This window comes from Zingiber officinale, chromosome 9A, assembly GCF_018446385.1.
Source record: "Zingiber officinale cultivar Zhangliang chromosome 9A, Zo_v1.1, whole genome shotgun sequence".
NCBI classification, from domain to species: domain Eukaryota; kingdom Viridiplantae; phylum Streptophyta; class Magnoliopsida; order Zingiberales; family Zingiberaceae; genus Zingiber; species Zingiber officinale.
Genome location: NC_056002.1, coordinates 54,690,489 through 54,712,706, shown reverse-complemented (window position 1 = coordinate 54,712,706; position 22,218 = coordinate 54,690,489).

Sequence of the window (22,218 nt, the reverse complement as noted above, 5' to 3'; positions counted from 1 at the left end):
TGGCGTGGCTGGGGATTTGAACCTGTGGCCTTTGGCTTGGGTCAAAACTCGGCTGACCAGCTGCGCCAGCGGCCACTACTAATTAGATAGGCAGCGACAAATATATAAGCTATAGTTGGAACGTTTAAAATAAATTGGAAATAAAAGTGCGCGGCTGAGGGTTCGAAGCCGAGGCCTTTGACCCGAGCAAAACCCGCCTGACCAGCTGTGCTGGCGGCAATTGTTAAATGAGGAGAGAGTGAATAATACTTAAGCAGTAGTTAGATAATAAGAACCCTAGTTATAAGAAGAGAACTTAGGTATTTTCCCGTGACCGAAAATTTCCTCACCCCTCTTCTCTTCTCGTGACGGCGTCGCGACTTCTGCTCGGGCGAAAGAGGCGACGGGGCTAGGTTTTTTCTCTCCGGCGCCGACGAAGGGCTTTTCCGGCGGGTCCTCAACCGTGTGTGACCACCATCGTCAAGGAGGATCTGTGGGCGTAAGAAGAAGCCGAAAACTCAAGTTATCCGAACCCTAGAATCCTTCATCTTCTTCGGTTGTAAGTTAAAGAAGCAAGGTGAGTTGCTTCTCACCTGCAGTAGGAGTAGTTCCGCGATTTTGCCTTCTTCATTTCCTTGCCGAGCATGAACAATCCTCCTTGTGGCATTGATTTAGAGTTTTCACTTGTTGTTTTTGGGTTCTGCCGTGAGGTTAAAAAGGGGTGTGTAGATCTGGTAGTTAGAAGCATACATGCCTATGCTTCCAGAGGATATGTTCTGGTATTTTTGTTCTATAACGAGAAGCACTGTACTTCACATTCTTTATTGTTCTAGAGTATTAGTTCTTGGGTATTTTAGTTCTTCGCTGTAGCATATTTGATTAACATGTGTTTTAGTTTCATTAAGGAAATTTTGCTTGCCTTCTTGCTGTTCAGTTGATAGCAATTCATTCTATTAAGCAGTACATTGGTATCCCTTTGGTATCTGCAGCAGGCATGAACAACCATTTGGGGCTGAGAATGATCCCTTTTGAAGCTTACTGTTAAGTTCTGTTGTGCATATTCATGGGCAAGAACAGCCACCAATTCATAGCAGTTTAGATCCTTTTTGTGTTGAGTTAGTAAGCATGATATTCTGTTAATTCCATGCAGCGATGGTTTCCTTTATTTTCTAGATTCCTTTGTTATTAGAATAACATGAGCAAATTTTCAGTTTAACTAGCATTTTAGTTAGATGTTCCTTTGTAATTAACTAGCACGAACAGCAATATTGTACATTACAAGTTTGATTTTCTTGCTGGTTTGCTAATCATAAACTAGACAACTTGTATGAAAGTAAGCAGTTTTGGCTTCTTTAAGTTCCAGCAAGTTAAATCTTTTGTTATCATGCTAGTATTCAGTTTTAAGATCTTATTTTTGGCCATTTAATGTTAAGCAGGCAGAATTAGATTTTTCTTGCTACTACACAAGCATGTTATACTTTTCTAGAAGATTATGAGAAGTAATAAGTAAGAAAAGACCAAGGTCTTAAACCTGATCCTAAATTCCAGCATTTGAGGATTAGCAGCACGCAAGGTGCTTGAAGAAGTGCCAAGGCATTTTATTTTAGAAGAGCTAAAAGAATAACAAGTATAAGGAAGTAATAGTTAAGAAGAAAAGAAGTATTTTACTTTTTAAAGGGCATGTACCGGACACAAGGTCCAAGGGATGGGCTCCAAGATGCCCCTAGGCACAAGGCCTAGAAGTTCCTTAGTAGTTTCGGGATTAGCTACCTCGACTCTTATTAAGGATGCGCGCAAAAAGTTGGTACAATGCCGGGCCCAAAAGAAGTTTATTATTATTTTGAAGTATTAAAGTATAAGTTTTGAAACAAATGAAACGAGCTTCAAATCTGTCTAGAATTAGAAAGTTAGTTTTCTTGTTATTTGAAGCATGCAGTAGTAGTTTCAATTGTTTCCTTGCTACTAGATTATTCAGCCTGTTTAGCTTTACATGTTTAGAAGTTTTACATGTTTAGTAGCTTAACATGTTTAGTAGCTTTACATGTTTAGTAGCTTTACATGTTTAGTATACTTCATTTATAGTTTCATTCTTATGAGCATGATTAGCTATACATGTTTAGTATTTCAGTTAGCATGATTCCTTTGCTATATATGAGCATGAGTAGTTTTATATGTTAGCATTCAGTTTTAGCATGTTTTTATTTATATACATGCATATCGAGTTTTTGTGAGTAGATAGCGCTCACTAAGCTTTATGCTTATAGACTGCACTTCCTCCTACTGCAGATAAAGGAAAGGAAAAGATTTAGCAAGGAAGGCGACAAGGTGGTGGTGATGAAGGTGTGTGATGGATGGATTATGGGGAGATCAAGAGTTTGCTAAGGAATTATTAAGACTTTTCTGTTTAGAGTTCTTTGGTTTTCTTTTAATGCTATTATGAGTCAATATTGTAATTAAGTTTATTCCGCGTTTGTAGTTGGGTTCTATTGATGGAGTGATATTGATGTTTGCTATTGTTAGGGTAGTTTCCTTCTTTTATTTGTGATATTATACTGCGTGGTTGTGAAGATATATGTTCCAGCCGCCTGTGGCTGAGTATATTATGCTTGTATTATGGGAAATGGTCACCGGTACAGGGGAGATTCTGCCGAAATTTTTCGGTAGGGTTTTCCTAGAGATTTTTAATAAACCGGTTAAGTAGAGGTAGTAGATAAGTAACGGTCACTTTTAGAGAGTAGTAGTAGTAGTAAGAAGGGTGGTCGTTACATTGAACTAGTAGGGTATTCTGACTCAGATTACGCTGGATGTAAATTAGACCGCAAAAGCACAAGTGGTGGATGTCAATTATTAGGTTCATCACTTGTTAGCTGGTTTAGTAGAAAACAACATTGTGTTGCTCTATCTACAATTGAGTCAGAATACATAGCTATAGGTGAATGTGTTGCACAATTATTATGGATGATGCATACTCTAAAAGATTTCAACTTAAATATCACAAATGTAAAAGTATTAATTGACAATATAAGTTCAATTAACTTAACCAAGAACCCTGTGCATCATTCAAGAACCAAACATATTGAAATTAGGCACCACTTTATTAGGGATCATGTTACTAAAGGTGATATTGAACTCAAATACATTGAGTCCAAATCAAATTTAGCAGACATTTTCACAAAACCACTCCCTGAAAGTGAGTTTAGCAACTTATGTCGAAAATTAGGGATGTGCTTAATAGACTAGGAATTTTAAATTTCAAAATGGTTTTCAAAAATAAATCTTTCAAATTATAAGTTAAACTTGTTTGTTTTCAAAACTTTCCATTTTTAGATTTTCAAAAATAGTTTTTGGCCTCAGACTAGTTTTGAATCCTTAGAAAGCATGTACCCATAGGTCTAGTTTTTTAGCATCTTACCAACACCTTAGGTTTACCTTGCTTGTGTTTGACAAACATAGAAAGGGGTAAGATGCATAGGCCAATTGTTTGGACTTAATATGCTTATTTCAGTGCATCAGCATAAGTCGGGATGTTAAATTTAAGTATCAAGTTGTAGGACCGTTAGATTCGATAGAGGGGGGGTGAATATCGATTCGAAAATATCGAGTATAAGCGCAGCGGAAAAGTAAAATAGACACAAATGTTTTTTACTTCGTTCGGAGCCTGTGACGACTCCTACTCGAAGGCCCGTGGTCCTTGACCACTTTCGTTGGCCAATCACTAACAAGTCGAAATATGATTACAGAATGAATACAGGAAATGCTAGTGAAAATAAAACAATACCGACAAGGAAAATAAAAACCGAAGGAGCACTTTGTCGGAGCGTTGTTGGCGTCGCACTGAATGTCGAGCAGCAAGACCAGCAGTAGAGGAGTTCTCAGATTAATTATTGATTCTGAAGCTCCTGCTTGGGGCTTCTTTTATATGCTGCTCCGGGCGCCTGGATTCCTTCCGGGCGCCTGGAATGTGACGTAGATACTCAAACCAAGATGCTCCACGTGGCGACGACTTGGCTGGATAGAATTTGCCTTCTGGGCGCCCGGATCCCTTCCGGGCGCTCAGATTAAGTTGGTCAGTCAAGTCAACTTAATCTGACTAACCAAGTGAAAGCTACTATCTTCTGATAGTTAGTTAGTACCTAATTGGTTAGACAGCTGGTTAAAAGTATCAAGTTCAGGGGGAGAAATTAACTAAAATTTTGTGTGTTTGAAAAATGTTTTTAAAACTAATTTATGTTTACAAAAAGTTAAACTTAAATAAATGTTTGAAAAACTTGGAAGGTTAATTCCACCTAATTTTCAAACCTGATTTAAAAAGTTGACTATTAAACTTTACAAATTTAGCTTTTATCAAATTAGCCTTAAAAATTTTTTTTGGTAAAATTTAATCTCACTTAATTTTTGCTTTGTTTTGAAAAAATGAAGTTGAAAATTTTCCTTTTGAAAAGTAAATGTTACTTAAAACCGAAAAAAAAATTTTGAAAAGTTGAAAAACCTGATTTTTACTTGTCTCCCCCAAGACAACTTGATTTTTTTGAACCAAACTCAGATATTCTTCAAGATCAGTTGTTTTACAGTAATTCTACACTATGTTTACCCTTGTTTTTTTTATGAATGCCAAAGGGGGAGGGTTAGGTGGTTAAGTTAGGGCAACTAAATGCAAACTTGAAAAACTAACTTAAAAACCTCGAAAATCATGCTTGATTTTTGCATATATTCACTAACTTAACCAGGTTGTCATTCCATCAAAAAGGGGGAGATTGTTGGTGCGGTTAGCACTAACGGTCTAACTCAGGTTTTGATGAATGGCAAATCAGGTTAAGTTAGGTTCGTCGTTATCTAACACTCTGATCGAGTGTGCAAGATAAGTCCAGACAGGTCGACGGGCTGACCGGATGTCTGGCACGAAGTCCAGCTAGGTCGACGGGCTGACCGGATAGCTGGCAAGAAGTCCAAGCAGGTCGACAGGCTGACCGGACGCTTGGCAAGAAGTCCAGCTAGGTCGACGGGCTGACCGGATAGCTGGCAAGAAGTCCAGACGGGTCAAAGGGCTGACCGGACGTCTGGCAGGTAAGTGAGGTGAGTCACTAGAGGGGAGTGACTGCGAGGACGTGTTCTCAGGAAGGGAACATTAGGCGTCGATCCGGCTTAGAACCATTTCGGATGTCTAAGTCGAGATCGTGACTAGATTCCGGTCTCGGAAAGACAGAATCTAAGTCATACTACTTGTGCTAATTCCTACTATGATAAAATGTGCTAACAATCTGTTTTGCAGGATATATATTGCCTCGGACTAACTTTGTTTTGCAGGAAAAAGGAGATTTCTGGAACAAGGTGGTCTGGGCGCCTGGAAGACAAATTCTATCCAGCTAAGTCGTCGCCACGTGGAGCATCTCGGTTTGAGTATCTACGTCACATTCCAGGCACCCGGAAGGAATCCAGGAGCCCGGAGCAGCATATAAAAGAAGCCCCAAGCAGGAGCTTCACAATCAATAATTAATCTGAGAACTCCTCTACTGATGGTCTTGCTGCCCGACGTTCAGTGCGACGCCAACAACGCTCCGACAAAGTGCTCCTTCGGTTTTTATTTTCCTTGTTGGTATTGTTTTATTTTCACTAGCATTTCCTGTATTCATTCTGTAATCATATTTCGACTTGCTAGTGATTGCCCAACGAAAGTGGTCAAGGACCACGGGCCTTCGAGTAGGAGTCGTCACAGGCTCCGAACGAAGTAAAAAACATTTGTGTCTATTTTACTTTTCCGCTGCGCTTATACTCGATATTTTCAAATCGATATTCACCCCCCCCTCTATCGAATCTAACGGTCCTACAAATCCTAGTGCGTGAAGTTAGGTAAAAGTCCTTGTGAGTGAAGCTAGGCAGTTGAAAGTCCTGGTGAGTGAAGCCAGGCAGAAGAAAATCCTAGTGAGTGAAGCTAGGTGAAAGTCCTAGTGAGTGAAGCTAGGCAGTTGAAAGTCCTGGTGAGTGAAGCCAGGCAGAAGACAAGTCCTAGTGAGTGAAGCTAGGCAGAATGGAAGTCCTGGTGAGTGAAGCCAGGCACGGGGGAAATCCAGATGGGCAAAAGTTGACCAGACATCTGGTGAAAGTCCAAGTAGGTCAAAGGAGTGACCGGATACTTGGCATGACGAAGAAAAGTCCAAGTGGGTCAAAGGGATTGACCATCCTTGGTGAGGGAGTCCTAGCAGGTCAAGGATGATCGGATGCTAGGCATGATGAACCAACAGGTCATGGATTGACCGGATGTTGGTTTGGGGGCTTTGGGACTTGGTTTTGGGCAAAAACCAACAGCTGGATCGATCAGCCAATCGATTGGCTGGAGCCCAATCGATCGGCCGATCAATTGGGGAGTCCCCGCGAGAAGCCTTCGTCCCAATCGATCAGTGGATCGATTGGGAGGAAGTCGCGAGCACACAGAATGCCTCTGGATCGATCAGCTGATCGATCCAGAGGTCCCAATCGATTAGTGGATCGATTGGGAAGGTACGTGTTGTCGCGATAAGCCCTGGATCGATCAGCTAATCGATCCAGGCAAATTTCTAGAGCACAAAGGCACTCTGGATCGATCCGTTGATCAATCCAAAACCTTCCCGATCGATTGGGAGCAATCCAATCGATCGGGATCTGATCGTTGGAGCAGATAAAGGCTGCAGGCGTGCGATTTCTTGAGAAGAACTCTCGGGCATTTCTTCCGATCTTCACCAGCGATCACAGAGCTTCTCCACAGGGTTCTCACCGCCAGTTCTTAAAGGTTCTTGGAAGTCTTCCAAGTCAAGAGGCGGATCTACAGCTGAAGAAGAAAGCTAGGGTTAGGGTTTTCAATTGTAAAACTTGTAAGCTATTGCTTGTATTTGTTTTCCTTTCTTTATTCTTGTACTGTGAGCTTGTAGGGCTTCTCCGCCTTCGGTAGTTACCGAAAAGGAGTGATTTCTTAGTGGAGGGTGCATGAGTAGGTGTGGATCCTTGGACTAGTCACCTCTTGTAAGGTGGATACCAAGTAAACCCTCCTTGTTAGCGTTGTATGTTTTTGTTTATTGTATTTTCGCTGCACACCATCGAAGAAACAAGCTACAACGAGCACCTAGCGCGCGACGAGCTATTCACCCCCCTCCCCCTCTAGCTACTTTTCGGTCCCAACAAGTGGTATCAGAGCGAGGTTGCTCTTCACCGGAATCATCGCCGAAAGGGGCAAACAAAACAAGCAAAGCTAGAGTGTGAAGAAGTTGGAGCAAATTCATCAAAAGTTAAAGATTTCAGGAAGCTCAACTTCAAGATGCAATTCCAAGATGGACTTGGATTTGACACAAGGGTGGCTCCACCGTACACATCCACAAGCTTCGATTCTTGGAAATCAAGAATCAAAAATTTTCTTATGATGGAGATAGAGCAATGGTTTGCTCTTATGGAAGGCTTCGAAGCTCCAACGAACTCAAAGGGAAAAGTCCTCAAGAAAAGCAAATGGAGCAAAGAGCATATTCAAAGGAGCGAGGCAAATGATAAAGTGACCAAGCTTTTGGTCAACTTATTGCCTAGCCACATTTTGGCTCAAATCAGAGAATTCAACGATGCCAAGGAGCTTTGGAGCAAATTGGCAATAATCCATGAAGAACCCTCCACTATACCAAATCAAGAGGAATCCAAAGAGGGCGACTCATTGGAGCAAGATCAAGAGGAAGAGGACTCCGAGGTTGAGAGATGCTCAACTTCTGAAGAAGAAGTCCAAGAAGTCTCATCTTCAACGGAATACAATGAAGAGGACAAGGAGGGAGCATACTCCTTGTTCCATGTACAAGATGAAGATGAAGAAGCCTCCACCTCTAGGATTGAGGGGGAGCAAATTTCGGTGACACCGGATCAAGGAGAAGAAGAAGCCTCTACATTCGGTTCAAAAGAAGAAGAGGATGAAGGAGCTTCCACCTTCACAAGTCAAGCTAAATCAAATGGAGGAGCATCACCATCGGATCAAGAGGAAGCCTCTACATCCACATCACATGGAGGACCAAGTGACATCCCTACATGTGAAGGTATAAACATCTAAATTAAAAATAAAAATCATATTATATGTTTTTAGTGTAGGGAGAATGGGCACTACAAGAGTAAGTGTCCTAAATTGGCCAAGAAGAAGGGTCAAGTGGCACAAAAGAGCAAGGAGAAGCCCAAGGAGACCATCCACGAAATAAAGAAGAGCAAGGGGCACATTGTGTGCTTCTTGTGCAACCAAAGGGGCATTACCGAAGTCAATGCCCTAAGGGGAAGAAGTGCCATCCCTACATGTGAAGGTATAAACATCTAAATTAAAAATAAAAATCATATTATATGTTTTGAGTGTAGGGAGAATGGGCACTACAAGAGTAAGTGTCCTAAATTGGCCAAGAAGAAGGGCCAAGTGGCACAAAAGAGCAAGGAGAAGCCCAAGGAGACCATCCACGGAATAAAGAAGAGCAAGGGGCACATTATGTGCTTCTTGTGCAACCAAAGGGGCATTACCGAAGTCAATGCCCTAAGGGGAAGAAGGTGGTCAAGGCTCAAGGAGGAAGCTCAATTCAAGGGGGAGCCTCCAAGGTAAAAAAGAAGGTAACTTTTATTGAGTCTACCCCTTTAAATTATGGTAAAAAGCATGATAGCTCTAATTTATATCATTTCAATGCTATTTACCATAAGAATAGGAAGCATAGAGACATTAATGAAGATCATATAGCTCTCCATGCTAAAACTACCACACCTAGGGTTAGGAAGGTAGATGGAATTTTAGGCAAGAACTCTAAGGATTTTAGCTACAAGCCTAGAAACAAAAATACTCATGGACTTAATGGAAAACCAAAAACTAAGGACTTAGTGATGGAAAATCAAGTCTTGAGGTCAAGACTTGACAAACTAGAAAAGTCCCTGAAAAGGATGGAAAGTATCCTAAAAGGGAAAAATGAGCAAAACCTAGGTCTAGGAGTACAACAAGGGTCATCCAAGGGCCATAGAGGTTTGGGATACAAACCTAAAACCAAAAAGGATGTACCTACTTACCATAGAGTTCCATATAGTTATGGAACAAACCCTAGGTCTAGTTGGCAAGCCAAAAATACTAGGGAAGTCATCCCTAAGAGTATTTTTGCAACAAATGTGACTAAGACTTCTAAGAAGTCCAAGAAAGTCACAAAGAAGGTCACAAGGGAAGCAATCCCTAGGGTTGACCTAGAAAATATGACCAAGGCTTCTAAGAAGCCAAACAAGGTCACTAGGAAGGTATCTAGGGAAGTTATCCCTAGTGAATACCTAGAGCATCCAAGGAACACCAATAGGTTTTGGGTTCCTAGGAGCGTCTTCTCCACCCTATAGATGGGTTAGAGAGTGTCAACTCTAAGAAGGAGGGTAGTTAACCTACTTTGAAGAAATTGGCACTCGAGGAGCAGTTTCAAGGTTATTATTAATCTTTGAAAATGAAATAGATTTATGATTTACTCTTTGAAAGAGTAAAATGTGCCTAATTCCATAGAAGTATTGATTTTATTTTAAAATGGCACATATTGGGAAAACATAAGGAAATACCAAGTTGGGATTTTGGTATTTTCTTAGTGATACTCTTGTGGAAAAATGAAATATGCCAACACTTGAGGAATAAGCTTAATATCAATTGGCATAAGTCAATCAAGAGAACTAGAAATGCCAATTTAGGTTTTAGCATTTTCCTGGAGCGTTTAGAGGGGTAATCTAGGTTTGATTTTTAACTTAGCTAAGAGTTAAGGATACTTAGGTAGGTAATCTAGGTATTTTATTTATGCTAAACCTTGCCATGATTGCTTGCTCATTATATGTCACGACATCATATTTAGTTGTGTGTTTGCACTCATGCCTTATTATGAAAAACACAAAAACACCATGTCATGACATACATACATCATGTAGTTATAGGAAATTTTCTTTTGAAAATGATTTCTTTTTGATGTATGCCATAACATTATCATGCATTATGTTTATTTCCTTAAAATTAAGGACAAAAGGCATTTATCAACAAGTATCAACAAGGGGCATCCTAAGTGGATGTTCAATATCCACAAAAATACCTAGATAGATGTGCATGATCCCTAGATTAGGGAAAAACTAATTTTTACATCTCACAAACACCCATAAGGTGACTTGTATGTGTTTCAGTGCACACTATATACAAGTGAGATGTTAGGATGATGAACAAAACTCAAGATGTTGATTTAGCGCATTCTTTTGAGTTTTAAGTTCATCAAAACACATAGTTATGTGTGTTCCCATCATTGGGAAAGCTAATGTACAAGTCATGTGCATTATGCCCAAGGAACATGGTGGGATATTGGTTTTGAAAATGGTTTTAAAATGATTTTGGAAAAATCTTGGTGAAGGCTATCTTTTGGTAGTAATCACCATTGAATAGTTAGACACAAACTTGAAGAAAACACTAAAGTTTTTGTAAGTTTTCAAGTTTGTGTCAATCTTTGAAAATATGATGTATTTTCTTAGAAAACTATTTTTCCTTGAAAATATATACCCTAAATAATGTCTACACATATTTTCACGATTTTTGAAATTTTGTAGAATTTTCTAGGGATTTCTGAAGTTGACTGAAATGAAATTTCAGCAACTATCAGACCTCAATCGATCACCCGATCGATTGAAGGGTCTCAATCGATCGGGCGATCAATTGAGAACAAGCTTCTCACGAACAGAAGCCGTCTGGATCAATCCACCGATCGATCCAGTCCTCTTGAATCGATCGGTGGATCAATTCAGCATGGTCCGATCGATTGGGACCCAACTCCAATCGATCGAAGTTGCTGATTTTGTCTAGTAAAGCTTGATTTCAGCAATTTTTGAACTATGGTTAGTCTAGGTATCCATTCTAAACCCTTAAAAATACATTTGTATACATAAAAAGGGTGTTTTTCATGTTGACAACAAGGATGGAATGGTTAAGGGAGACTAAGTAGAAGTTAAGGTTGAGGTTTGCTTCAAATATTGAATATTTAAACCTCAAAACTTCTAAATTTGGCTTTCCTAAAGGTTTAGGGATTCCAAGTCATTGTTGGTGCAATGACAGAAGTTACCACCATGTTTTTAGGGGGAGGGACTCTTTAAAGACATGAAAACTACTTTTCATGAACCTTGGAAGGTGGTTAACCTTCTTTTCAGAACATGCTCAAGGTTGAGTATTTGAACTTTAATGGGGAGTGGATATCCTCATTGTTCAAGTGGTTTAAGTTAAAAAATGCTCAAGGATGGGCATTTGACTACATTAATGGGAGAATGTAGGGTTAAGGATAATGAAGGGTATGGGACTTTCATTATCATGTTGATCACAATGAGTGAAGTTGTGAATAACAATGAGCAACTCTTCAGGGGGAGAGTCTCAAAGGGGAGAGTTTTCAACAAGTGAATTTGTTGATGTGTGCCCAAAGATGGGGTGTTTGTTGATGTGTGTCAATAGGGGGAGAATGAAGGGTTTAAGTTAGGACTTCATTACCTAGAGGGAGCTTGACCTCTTAGGAGGAGAATGAAGGGTTTAACTTATGCCTTCATTACCTAGTGGCATGAAGGAGGTTGAGGCTATGGGATTAGCCTAACTTAAATGTGGTATTGTCAAACATCAAAAAGGGGGAGATTGTTGGTGCAATATCCCTCAGGTCAAGGTTGACCTGGTTGACTAAGCTTGAGTCTTGGTTTGGGTTTCGATGTTTGACAATGCAGTTGTTCAGTTGGGGAGATTGTTTGGTGCAATTCCCCTCTGATCAGGGTCTGATCAGATTGGTTGAAGAAGAGTCAAGTAGGTCAAGGTTGACCAGATACTTGACTGGGAAGTCCTAACTGGGATGTTAGGCAGAAGAAAATCCTAGTGAGTGAAGCTAGGTGAAAGTCCTAGTGAGTGAAGCTAGGCAGTTGAAAGTCCTGGTGAGTGAAGCCAGGCAGAAGAAAATCCTAGTGAGTGAAGCTAGGTGAAAGTCCTAGTGAGTGAAGCAAGGCAGTTAAAAGTCCTGGTGAGTGAAGCCAGGCAGAAGACAAGTCCAAGTGAGTGAAGCTAGGCAGAATGGAAGTCCTGGTGAGTGAAGCCAGGCACGGGGGAAATCCAGATGGGCCAAAGTTAACCAGACATCTGGTGAAAGTCCAAGTAGGTCAAAGGAGTGACCGGATACTTGTCATGATGAAGAAAAGTCCAAGTGGGTCAAAGGGATTGACCGTCCTTGGTGAGGGAGTCCTAGCAGGTCAAGGATGATCGGATGCTAGGCATGATGAACCAACAGGTCATGGATTGACCGGATGTTGGTTTGGGGGCTTTGGGACTTGGTTTTGGGCAAAAACCAACAGCTGGATCGATCAGCTGATCGATTGGCTAGAGCTCAATTGATCGGCCAATCAATTGGGGAGTCCCCGCGAGAAGCCTTCGTCCCAATCGATCAGTGGATCGATTGGGAGGAAGTCGCGAGCACACAGAACGCCTCTGGATCGATCAGCTGATCGATCCAGAGGTCCCAATCGATCAGTGGATCGATTGGGAAGGTGTGTATTGTCGCGATAAGCCCTGGATCGATCAGCCAATCGATCCAGACAAATTTCTAGAGCATAGAGGCACTCTAGATCGATCCGTTGATCGATCCAAAGCCTCCCCGATCGATTGGGAGCAATCCAATCGATCGGGATCTGATCGTTGGAGCAGATAAAGGCTGCAGGCGTGCGATTTCTTGAGAAGAACTCTCGGGCATTTCTTCCGATCTTCACCAGCGATCACAGAGCTTCTCCACAGGGTTCTCACCGCTAGTTCTTGAAGGTTCTTGGAGGTCTTCCAAGTCAAGAGGCGGATCTACAGCTGAAGAAGAAAGCTAGGGTTAGGGTTTTCAATTGTAAAACCTGTAAGATATTGCTTGTATTTGTTTTCCTTTCTTTCTTATTGTACTGTGATCTTGTAGGGTTTCTCCGCCTTCGGTAGTTACCGAACAGGAGTGATTTCTTAGTAGAGGGTGCGTGAGTAGGTGTGGATCCTTGGACTAGTCACCTCTTGTGAGGTGGATACCAAGTAAACCCTCCTTGTTAGCGTTGTATGTTTTTGTTTATTGTATTTCCGCTGCACACCATCGAAGAAACAAGCTACAACGAGCACCTAGCGCGCGACGAGCTATTCACCCCCCCCCCTCTAGCTACTTTTCGGTCCCAACAACAACTTCTCCTCGCTTCACGATATCTTGTATCAGGTGGTACTTGCGCTCTATATGTTTACTTGCCTTATGGGCTCGTGGTTCCTTCGAGTTTGCAACTGCACCGCTATTATCACAATAAATTGTGATGATTTTGGGCAAACCAGGAATCACATCTAAGTCCATTAGAAAGTTCCTGAGCCATACTGCTTCTTTAGCTGCCTCAGAGGCTGCCACATACTCAGCTCCATGGTTGAGTCCGAAATACATTTCTGCTTAACACTCCTCCATGCAATGGCTCCACCTACTAAAGTAAACATATAGCCTAACGTAGACTTACTGTTGTCCCTATCTGATTGGAAATCTGAATCCGTGTAACCCACAGGGAGCAAATTGTCTGCTTGGTAAACTAGCATATAATCTCTAGTCCTTCTCAGGTACTTTAATATATGCTTTACCGCAGTCCAATGTCCTCGTCTAGGGTTACTCTGATATCTGCTAACTATGCCCACGGCAAAACAGATATCAGGTCTCGTACACAGCATTGCATACATAAGGCTTCCTACAGCCGAAGCATAAGGAACTGTTTTCATGTCCTCTATCTCCTTTGATGTCTTCGGAGACATCTCTTTAGATAAAGCTACTCCATGCCTAAAAGGTAAGAAACCTTTCTTGGCATTCTGCATGGTAAACGAGCAAGGATTGTATCTATATATGAAGCTTAGGACAGACACAACATTCTTTTCTTGCGATCCCTTATAACTTTGATCCCAAGAATGTGTGCACAAGCTCCTAAGTCCTTCATATCAAATTGTTTGGACAATCATACCCTTACGTCTGATAATACCTTGACATTGTTGTCAATTAACAAAATATCATCTACGTATAGTACAAGAAATACCATCACATTTCCGTTACACTTCTTGTATACACAAGACTCATCTGGACACTGAATAAATCCATATGACTGGATTACTTCGTTGAACTGGATGTTCCAAGATCTTGAAGCTTGCTTCAGTCCATAAATGGACCGATTGAGCTTGCACACTAGATGCTCTTTGCCTTTTTCAATGAACCCCTCTGGTTGCTTCATATGGATGTTTTCTTCAAGACTTCCATTAAGGAAAGCTGTCTTGACATCCATCTGCCAAATCTCATAATCCATATGAGCAGCAATGGATAAGAGTATCCGGATAGACTTAAGTATGACTACCGATGAAAAAGTTTCCTCATAATCGATTCCCTCTTTCTGAATATACCCTTTCGCAACAAGCCTTGCTTTGAAGGTTTCTACCTTTTCGTTTGCCCCTCTTTTCCTTTTGTAGATCCACTTTCAACCTATGACTTTTACACCATCTTGTGGTTCTACAAGCTCTCAGACCTTATTAGAGTACATAGACTCTATTTCAGAGTTCATTGCCTTTTGCCAAGATACTGCATCTATATATTGGAGTGCTTCGTCATATGTCCGGGGATCAGGTTCATATTTGCCCGGGATCAAGTCTGAAGACTCTCCCAAAAACATGAATCTCTCAGGTTGCCTTACAACCCTCCCACTACGACAAAGCACTGTCTGTGGTTGTGTATCATGTGTGACATATGTTGCAGTCTCTTGTGGTACTTCATCTTGTACCGTTAGTACTGAAGTAGATGTGTCTTCTCTAAGTTCTTCTAGAACAATTTTGATACTTGGCTTGTGATCCATTATATAGTCTTCTTCTAAAAACTGGGCATTGGTGCTAACAATGACCTTTTGGTCTTTAGGACTATAAAATAAACCACCTTTCATTCCTCTGGGATAACCCACAAACACGCGAACTTCTGTACGAGATTCGAACTTATCAGCATCTGGGTTCAGCACATGTTCTGGACTGCCCTATATTCGAATATGTCTTAGACTGGGTTTTCGCTCATTCCACAATTCTGTGGGAGTAGAAGATACTGATTTAGAAGGTACTAAGTTCAAAATGTGCGCTGCCGTTTCCAGAGCGTATCCCCAAAACGAACTTGGTAATTCTGAATAACTTATCATCGATCTAACCATCTCCATAAGAGTCTTATTCCTTCGTTCTGCCACACCATTCTGTTGGGGTGTACCAGGTGCGGACAATTGGGATTGTATCCCAACCTCTGATAAGTAATTCCTAAAGTCTCCTAAGAGGTATTCGCCACCACGATCAGACCGTAGTGTCTTAATACTTTTATTAAGACGTTTCTCCACATCAGCCTTGTTCTCTTTGAACTTATTAAAGCACTCAGACTTGTGACGCATCAGGTAAATATATCCGTATCTTGAGTAATCGTCTATAAAAGAGACAAAATATTCAAAACCACCTCTTGCCTGGATAGACATAGGACCACACAAATCAGAATGAACCAATTATAACGCTTCTTTGGCTCTATACCCCTTGGCCTTAAAAGACCTCTTGATCATTTTACCTTCCAAGCAAGATTCACAAGTTAGAAAATTTTCCAACTCTAATGAACCCAAAAGTCCATCAGCTATAAGCCTTTGAATCCTTCTTAAGTTAATATGACCAAGCCTAAGATGCCAAAGATACGCTTGGTTCATCTCCGAAGGTTGTTTTCTCTTATTAGAGTTAGAAGATGTGTTATAAATTTTCATATTTTGCTTTGTGGGAGAAATTGGATTTAAAGTATATAAATTGTCAACTAATGCACCAGAACAAATAATCACTTTATTTCTCTTTATAACTACATTGTTATTCAAGGAAACAGAATATCCATCCAAATACAGTTTAGAAACTAAAATTAAATTCTTTCTAAAACTGGATACATAAAGACAATTTCTTAAAACCAATTTTCTATTCTTATCAAAAGATAAGTAGACGTCTCCCACTGCAACAGCCGCCACCTTAGTAGAATTGCCCATGTAGACGGTTATCTCTCCTTCATATAGTCGTCGGGTTTCCTGGTGTTAGGATCTTAGATGGCTAGAGGGGGGGTGAATAGCCCCTTAATAAAACTTTAACAAAGATGTCTACAAAAACCTTGTTAGCACAGCGGAAATAGGAAACTAAAACGAAAGGAAACAAACACACTAACACACAGATTTATGAGGTTCGGGGATAACTTGCCCCTACTCCTCGGCGTGTCCGTAAGGTGGACGACTCCTTGATCTTCGGTAGATCGCACCCCGGTAAAATTCCGGCTAGAGATCCTCCTTCTCGGTGGAGTAACCTCTCCACAAAGTCTCAAGAAAAATATATGTTAAAGCACGAGACTTACAGAGCTCGGTGGCAAAGAAGAATGAACGAATGCTTACAACCACGCGAGGATCAGTGGAAACAGGAACTCACAGATCGCAGTTTCTCACCCGAGAGCTCAAGAACAAAGCACACCTCCACGATCAACAGTTTCTATAACTTTCTCTTACTTTCTTGTTGTGCTTTTCTCTCGTTGTTTACTGCTTCTTAAACCCCTATTCTCCGCTGTCACGGATCGTGGTGAATCTGCACAAAATCATCGCTGCAGCCAATCCTCTTACTAGTCCTCTGAACTCACACCAATGAAATCACAGCCTTCACTGGTGTCTTCTGAGCTCGAATCAATCACCAAGAGTCAAGCGGATCGCAGCCAGATCTCACCAGTAGCCGTTGTTGCCTCAAATGCACCATGCACCGCGAATCACAGTAGAAAGTTCATTTGTCGTATTCCTCTTTTGAACTCAATTTGAAATTATGCTTGGAATGGTACCTGTAATCCTGCAAACTAAAAAGCTAACAACACAGAGGATTATATCACATAAATAAGGCAAAACAAATGCAGTGGAGGAATCGCAGAAACAACGAACAAAACAGCTTGTGTGTGGATCGGTCACCAGACCGATCCATGGACCGATCAGGACGTATTACCTAATCGGTCGTGGAGACCGATCAGGCCGCAGCTGGATCGGTCTCCATGACCGATCCTTTCCTCTTCTCTTCGCAATAGCATCTCCTGATCGGTCTACAGACCGATCAGATTACACTCAGTGGGCTACTGAGTGTTTCCTGATCGGTCACCAGACCGATCAGATTACACTCAGTATGCTATTGAGTGTTTCCTGATCGATCCACAGACCGATCAGATTACACTCAGTGTGCTACTGAGTGTTTCCTGATTGGTCACCAGACCGATCCATGGAAACTCTGTTTTACAGCTTCACTGTATCGGCCTGCCGACCGATCCACTGTCTTATGTATCACTGGATCGGTCGGCAGACCGATCCAATGCGCCATGGAATCATTCTGACCTAATTCGGTCCATAGAATGAGCTCCCGAGCCCTCTCTGACCTAGTCCGGAGAACGAGCTACCGTACCCTCTCCGACTTCGTCAGGTCCAGAGAACGAGCTACCGAGCCCTCTCTGACCTAGTCCGGAGAACGAGCTACCGAGCCCTCTCTGACCTAGTCCGGAGAACGAGCTACCGAGCCCTCTCCGACTTCGTCAGGTCCAGAGAACGAGCTGCCGAGCCCTCTCTGACCTAGTCCGGAGAACGAGCTACCGAGCCCTCTCCGACTTTGCATGCCAAGCTTCCTTCTTGGACTTTTCATCACCAGATGTCCGATCACCCTTGATCCATCTGGATTTTCCCTTGCCTGGCTTCACTCACCAGGACTTGCACCTAGCTTCACTCAGTAGGGTTTTACCGGCTTCACTCAGCCTAGCTTCACTCACCAGGACTTTCAATCTGCCTGGCTTCACTCACCAGGACTTTCCAACTGCCTAACATCCCAGTTAGGACTTCCTCAATCAGGTCAACCAAGTCAACCTAGATTAGTAATTAATCTGAGTTAAATATCTGATACAAACTTAAATCAGTGTCAACAGCAAAACAACATCCAGGTCAGACTGTATCAACAATCTCCCCCTTTTTGTTGTTTGACAACACGATTTAAGTTTAGATCAGAAATGCTCATATACCCATAATTTTTAGGGAAATCAGGATCCTCCCCCTAAGACGGATATACCTTAGTTATCTTCTCCCCCTTTTTCATATTGACTCGATGAAGTCAATTCATCACTTAACTTAACTTAGTCGAATAGGTGCGAATTAGGTAAGAGGATTCAAAAAGACTCAAAGTCATCCTCTCCCCTAAAATCAACCTTTCATTCATGTCTAAACTTAGTTATCTTCTCCCCCTTTGTCAAACACCGAAAAGGTGCGAATTAGGTAATAAGACTCAAAAAGACTCCCCCTTAACCCATACTGTCTTGCACCTAGAGTTCCCTCTAAGTGTATAATATGACAGTAAGAAAGAGATAATATACAAACAAGTCATGGCATAGGAACAGCATATTAATATGAACTGAAGCATAAGGAAAAACGAGAAATGGACAAATGAATAGCAAAAATATATGAGTAGCATAAGTATCCAGGTCAGACAAAGATATCCAACAAATATCATCCAACATACAGACAGGCAAAATAACACATAGAATGTATCAATCAATTTCCTCAACATGAGGAACATCATCATCATCCGCGGGAGGCTCGTAACCCTGAGGCGGCATGCTGGAGCTCGAAGGTGGATGGCCCGAGAAATGCTGCAGAGGTGGGTAGTTGGCCATCCAGCCCAGAAGTAGCTGCTGCGTCACCAGCTGCTGACTGCGCAAGTCATCATAGCGCTGGTCGATCCGAACACGCAGTCCATGGAGCTCAGCAGCCAGTAGCTCATCGTGTCGATCAAAATGACTCTCCAGCTCGGCGATCTACCAGCGCAGATCCTGATCGGCCTCTCCATCGTCAGCAGCAGGAGGAGCAGCAACAGGAGCAACCTGTCGTGGAGGTCCCCGTGGTAACTCACCTAGTGCTCTTCCATCCTTCCACCGAACATCCCCATTTTGTCCTATGATTCCAGACTTGGAAAATGCCCGCTTCCCAAGCCTGCAATCTTGTCTGACCATCTTGACTATTCTACCCTTAGAGACATCAATCTGAAGGGTCTCGAGCCAATCTGTAATTATATGCCCATAAGGCATATAAACAGTGGAGCTGCTAGGCTGAGAATAAGAGATGATCGAAGAGTAAATACAAGATATGATATCAAAATCGAGACGCCGACGTAAACCATAAAGAATAAGACAGTGGTATGGTCGGATCTCTGATAATGGTTTAGATGTGATAGGTAGAAGGCAGTTCGTGACAATCTTAAAAAGAATGTAGTCTTGAGGAGATAATCTCAAGGCTGCAAAAGCAGGGAAGTCAACATCTAGCTCATCTAGTCCATCAGGTCTAGGGTGTCCAAAGAAATACTCATAGATAGAGTCAGGTGATACATCAAGTGGAGGAGGTAATGACTCTGGTAAATCAGGATAGATGGGAAAAAGATCTCCTGAACACATCCAACAACCTAGATACCCAAAGAATTCTCTGATGGAGAAATCGATAGTTCGTTTAGCGACTCGGGTTTTATAAACACCATCACTGTTCTGATGAAGATTATTATAGAACTCAGAAACTAGGTCAAGGTTGATGTCCCTTTCTAAGTAGACTACCGAGTCAAGTTTATAATAGGCTAGGGTTTCGGATACAGAGGGACAAAATTCATCCATGTACTTTCGATCCACAGATCGACATGGAAGCAGCTTGAATGTCCTCTGTTGAAATGCTTGCTCAAACTGGCAGTTCGGGAATCTTGACGAAGAGGAAGGTTGAGGTCGGGAGGGTGCCTGGGACTTGGATTTCTCAAGTGCCTTAGATTTAGAGGTCCCTTCACCCCACTACTTTCTTTCTAAGGGTTATCCAAGTGGTAAAATGGGGCAATGAGTGAGCACCGGAGCCACCAGCACCAAAAAAAAACATATATGGTGAGAAATGAAATCGAACTGCCAAAGTTTTAGAGAGGTAGAGAGTTACCTTGGTGCCATTGAACTTTTGGCTAGAGTTTCAGAGTGCTAGAGCTTCAGGTAGGGTTCGGCGAGAGGTCCGCGTGCAACGAGAAGAGAAAGAGTGAGGTGAGGGAAGGAGTCGGCTAGGGTTCTGCGTGAAAGAGGAAAAGAAGAGATCGGGAAGTTTTAATGGTTTACTGATGGGTATACAGTTGATGAAATGATCGGACGGCTGTCCGATCAGGAGAAATCCTGACCGATCAGGGAACGTCCTGATCGGTCAGGGATAGTCCTGATCGGTCGTGGAGACCGATCAGGGAAGCTCCTGATCGGTCCCCGGACCGATCAGAAGTCGATCAGTAACTACTGATATGTGCCAGAACCACTGATCGGTCTGCAGACCGATCAGATATCGAAGAACTCTCCTGATCGGTCGTAGAGACCGATCAGATATCATCCTGATCGGTCCCTGGACCGATCAGTGTCTGATAATCAGTGACTTTAGTCTCTGAAATTCGTATCAACAGCTCTGAAACTTGGTTCAACAACTTCCAAATTTAGAACCTAGGATCTGAAGAGCCCACAGATTATATTCAATGATACCAATGAATATTTCCTAATGATGAGCTCTAATGATTTTGAATTATCAAGGGCTCGAAAATTTCAGACACTTCATAACAAATTTATTGAATCTCAAAGTTTCAAGAGAGAAGTTTGTGTTAGTTGTTTGTTGAAACTATGATTTATAGTGAACCAAGGTAATAAATCTGACTCAGGCTATCGGTTCACGATATATCCTTCCTATGAGTAGTTACAAGTTTGTCAAAATATGTCACATTTCTTCACCAACTTGTCCTATTTTCAAACAAAATCAGGAAGGTATCAATCAAGGGTATCAATCAACACATCAACCAGGTTAGATGATTTCTAGACACAGATCCAACCAAGATTCCTTGGTTGGAATATATGAGTAAGATCTAGGAGCTAAATACACATGAATTATGTAATGGCCTTCCCCATACTCAATTTTTGTCTCTTCAACCTAATTATTCAAGGGATGCATGAGACATTTTGAATAATTTGGTTGATCCTAGCATCTCACCCCATTTCTAGCAAACAAAAATATTTTGTTAAACCTTATAGTTTGTGTGAGATGTCCCCAAGTTGCCCAAATTAACTTTCCAATTTCTCTTGTCATTTTAATGGTCCTTATTGATCATGATGTGGTCAAAATGACTTATTGAGCCAAACACATTCCCAATTCCCTCCTTAAATGACTAAATTCATTTTCCGGAAGGGGTTTGGTGAAAATATCGGCTAAGTTTGACTTTGACTCAACATATGTGAGTGCAATGTCTCCCCTAGCTACGTGATCTCTAATGAAGTGATGACGCACTTCAATGTGTTTGGTCCTAGAATGATGGACTGGATTTTTCGTTAGGTTTATTGTGCTAATGTTGTCACACAACACTTGCACTCCTTTATATGAAAGTCCATAGTCTTCTAGAGTGTGAATCATCCACAACAATTGTGATACACTCTCTCCCATGGCAATGTATTCAGCCTCGATCGTGGAGAGAGCAACACAATGTTGCTTCCGACTTGACCAACTAACCAATGATGATCCTAAGAATTGACAACCTCCACTAGTGCTTTTCCGATCCAATTTGTATCCAGCATAATCGGAATCGGTATAGCCTATCAAATCAAAAGACTCCGTACGAGGGTACCAAAGACCTACTCTAATTGTGCCCTTGAGATATCTTAGAATTCTCTTAACTGCAGTTAAATGAGATTCCTTGGCACAAACTTGATATCTAGCACACATGCCCACAGCAAAAAGTATGTCCGGTCGACTAGCTGTGAGATATAGAAGACTACCGATCATGCTTCTATATTGCGTTAGATCAACTGGTTTCCCACTCTCATCATTGTCAAGACGAGTGTTTGTCGCCATTGGAGTGGACACTTCCTTAGAGTCACTCATGTTGAATTTTTTGAGCATCTCTTAAGTGTATTTCGTCTGATGGACATAAATTCCATCTCGAGTTTGTTTGATTTCAAGTCCAAGGAAGAATGTCAATTCTCCTACTAGACTCATCTCAAACTCACTTTCCATGTGAGTGATAAATTCATTCAAATAGCCCTTGTTATTTGAGCCACAAATTATGTCATCGACATACACTTGGGCTACAAAAATATTTTCACCATCTCTACGCAGAAATAGTGTTGGGTCTATTTGGCCTCT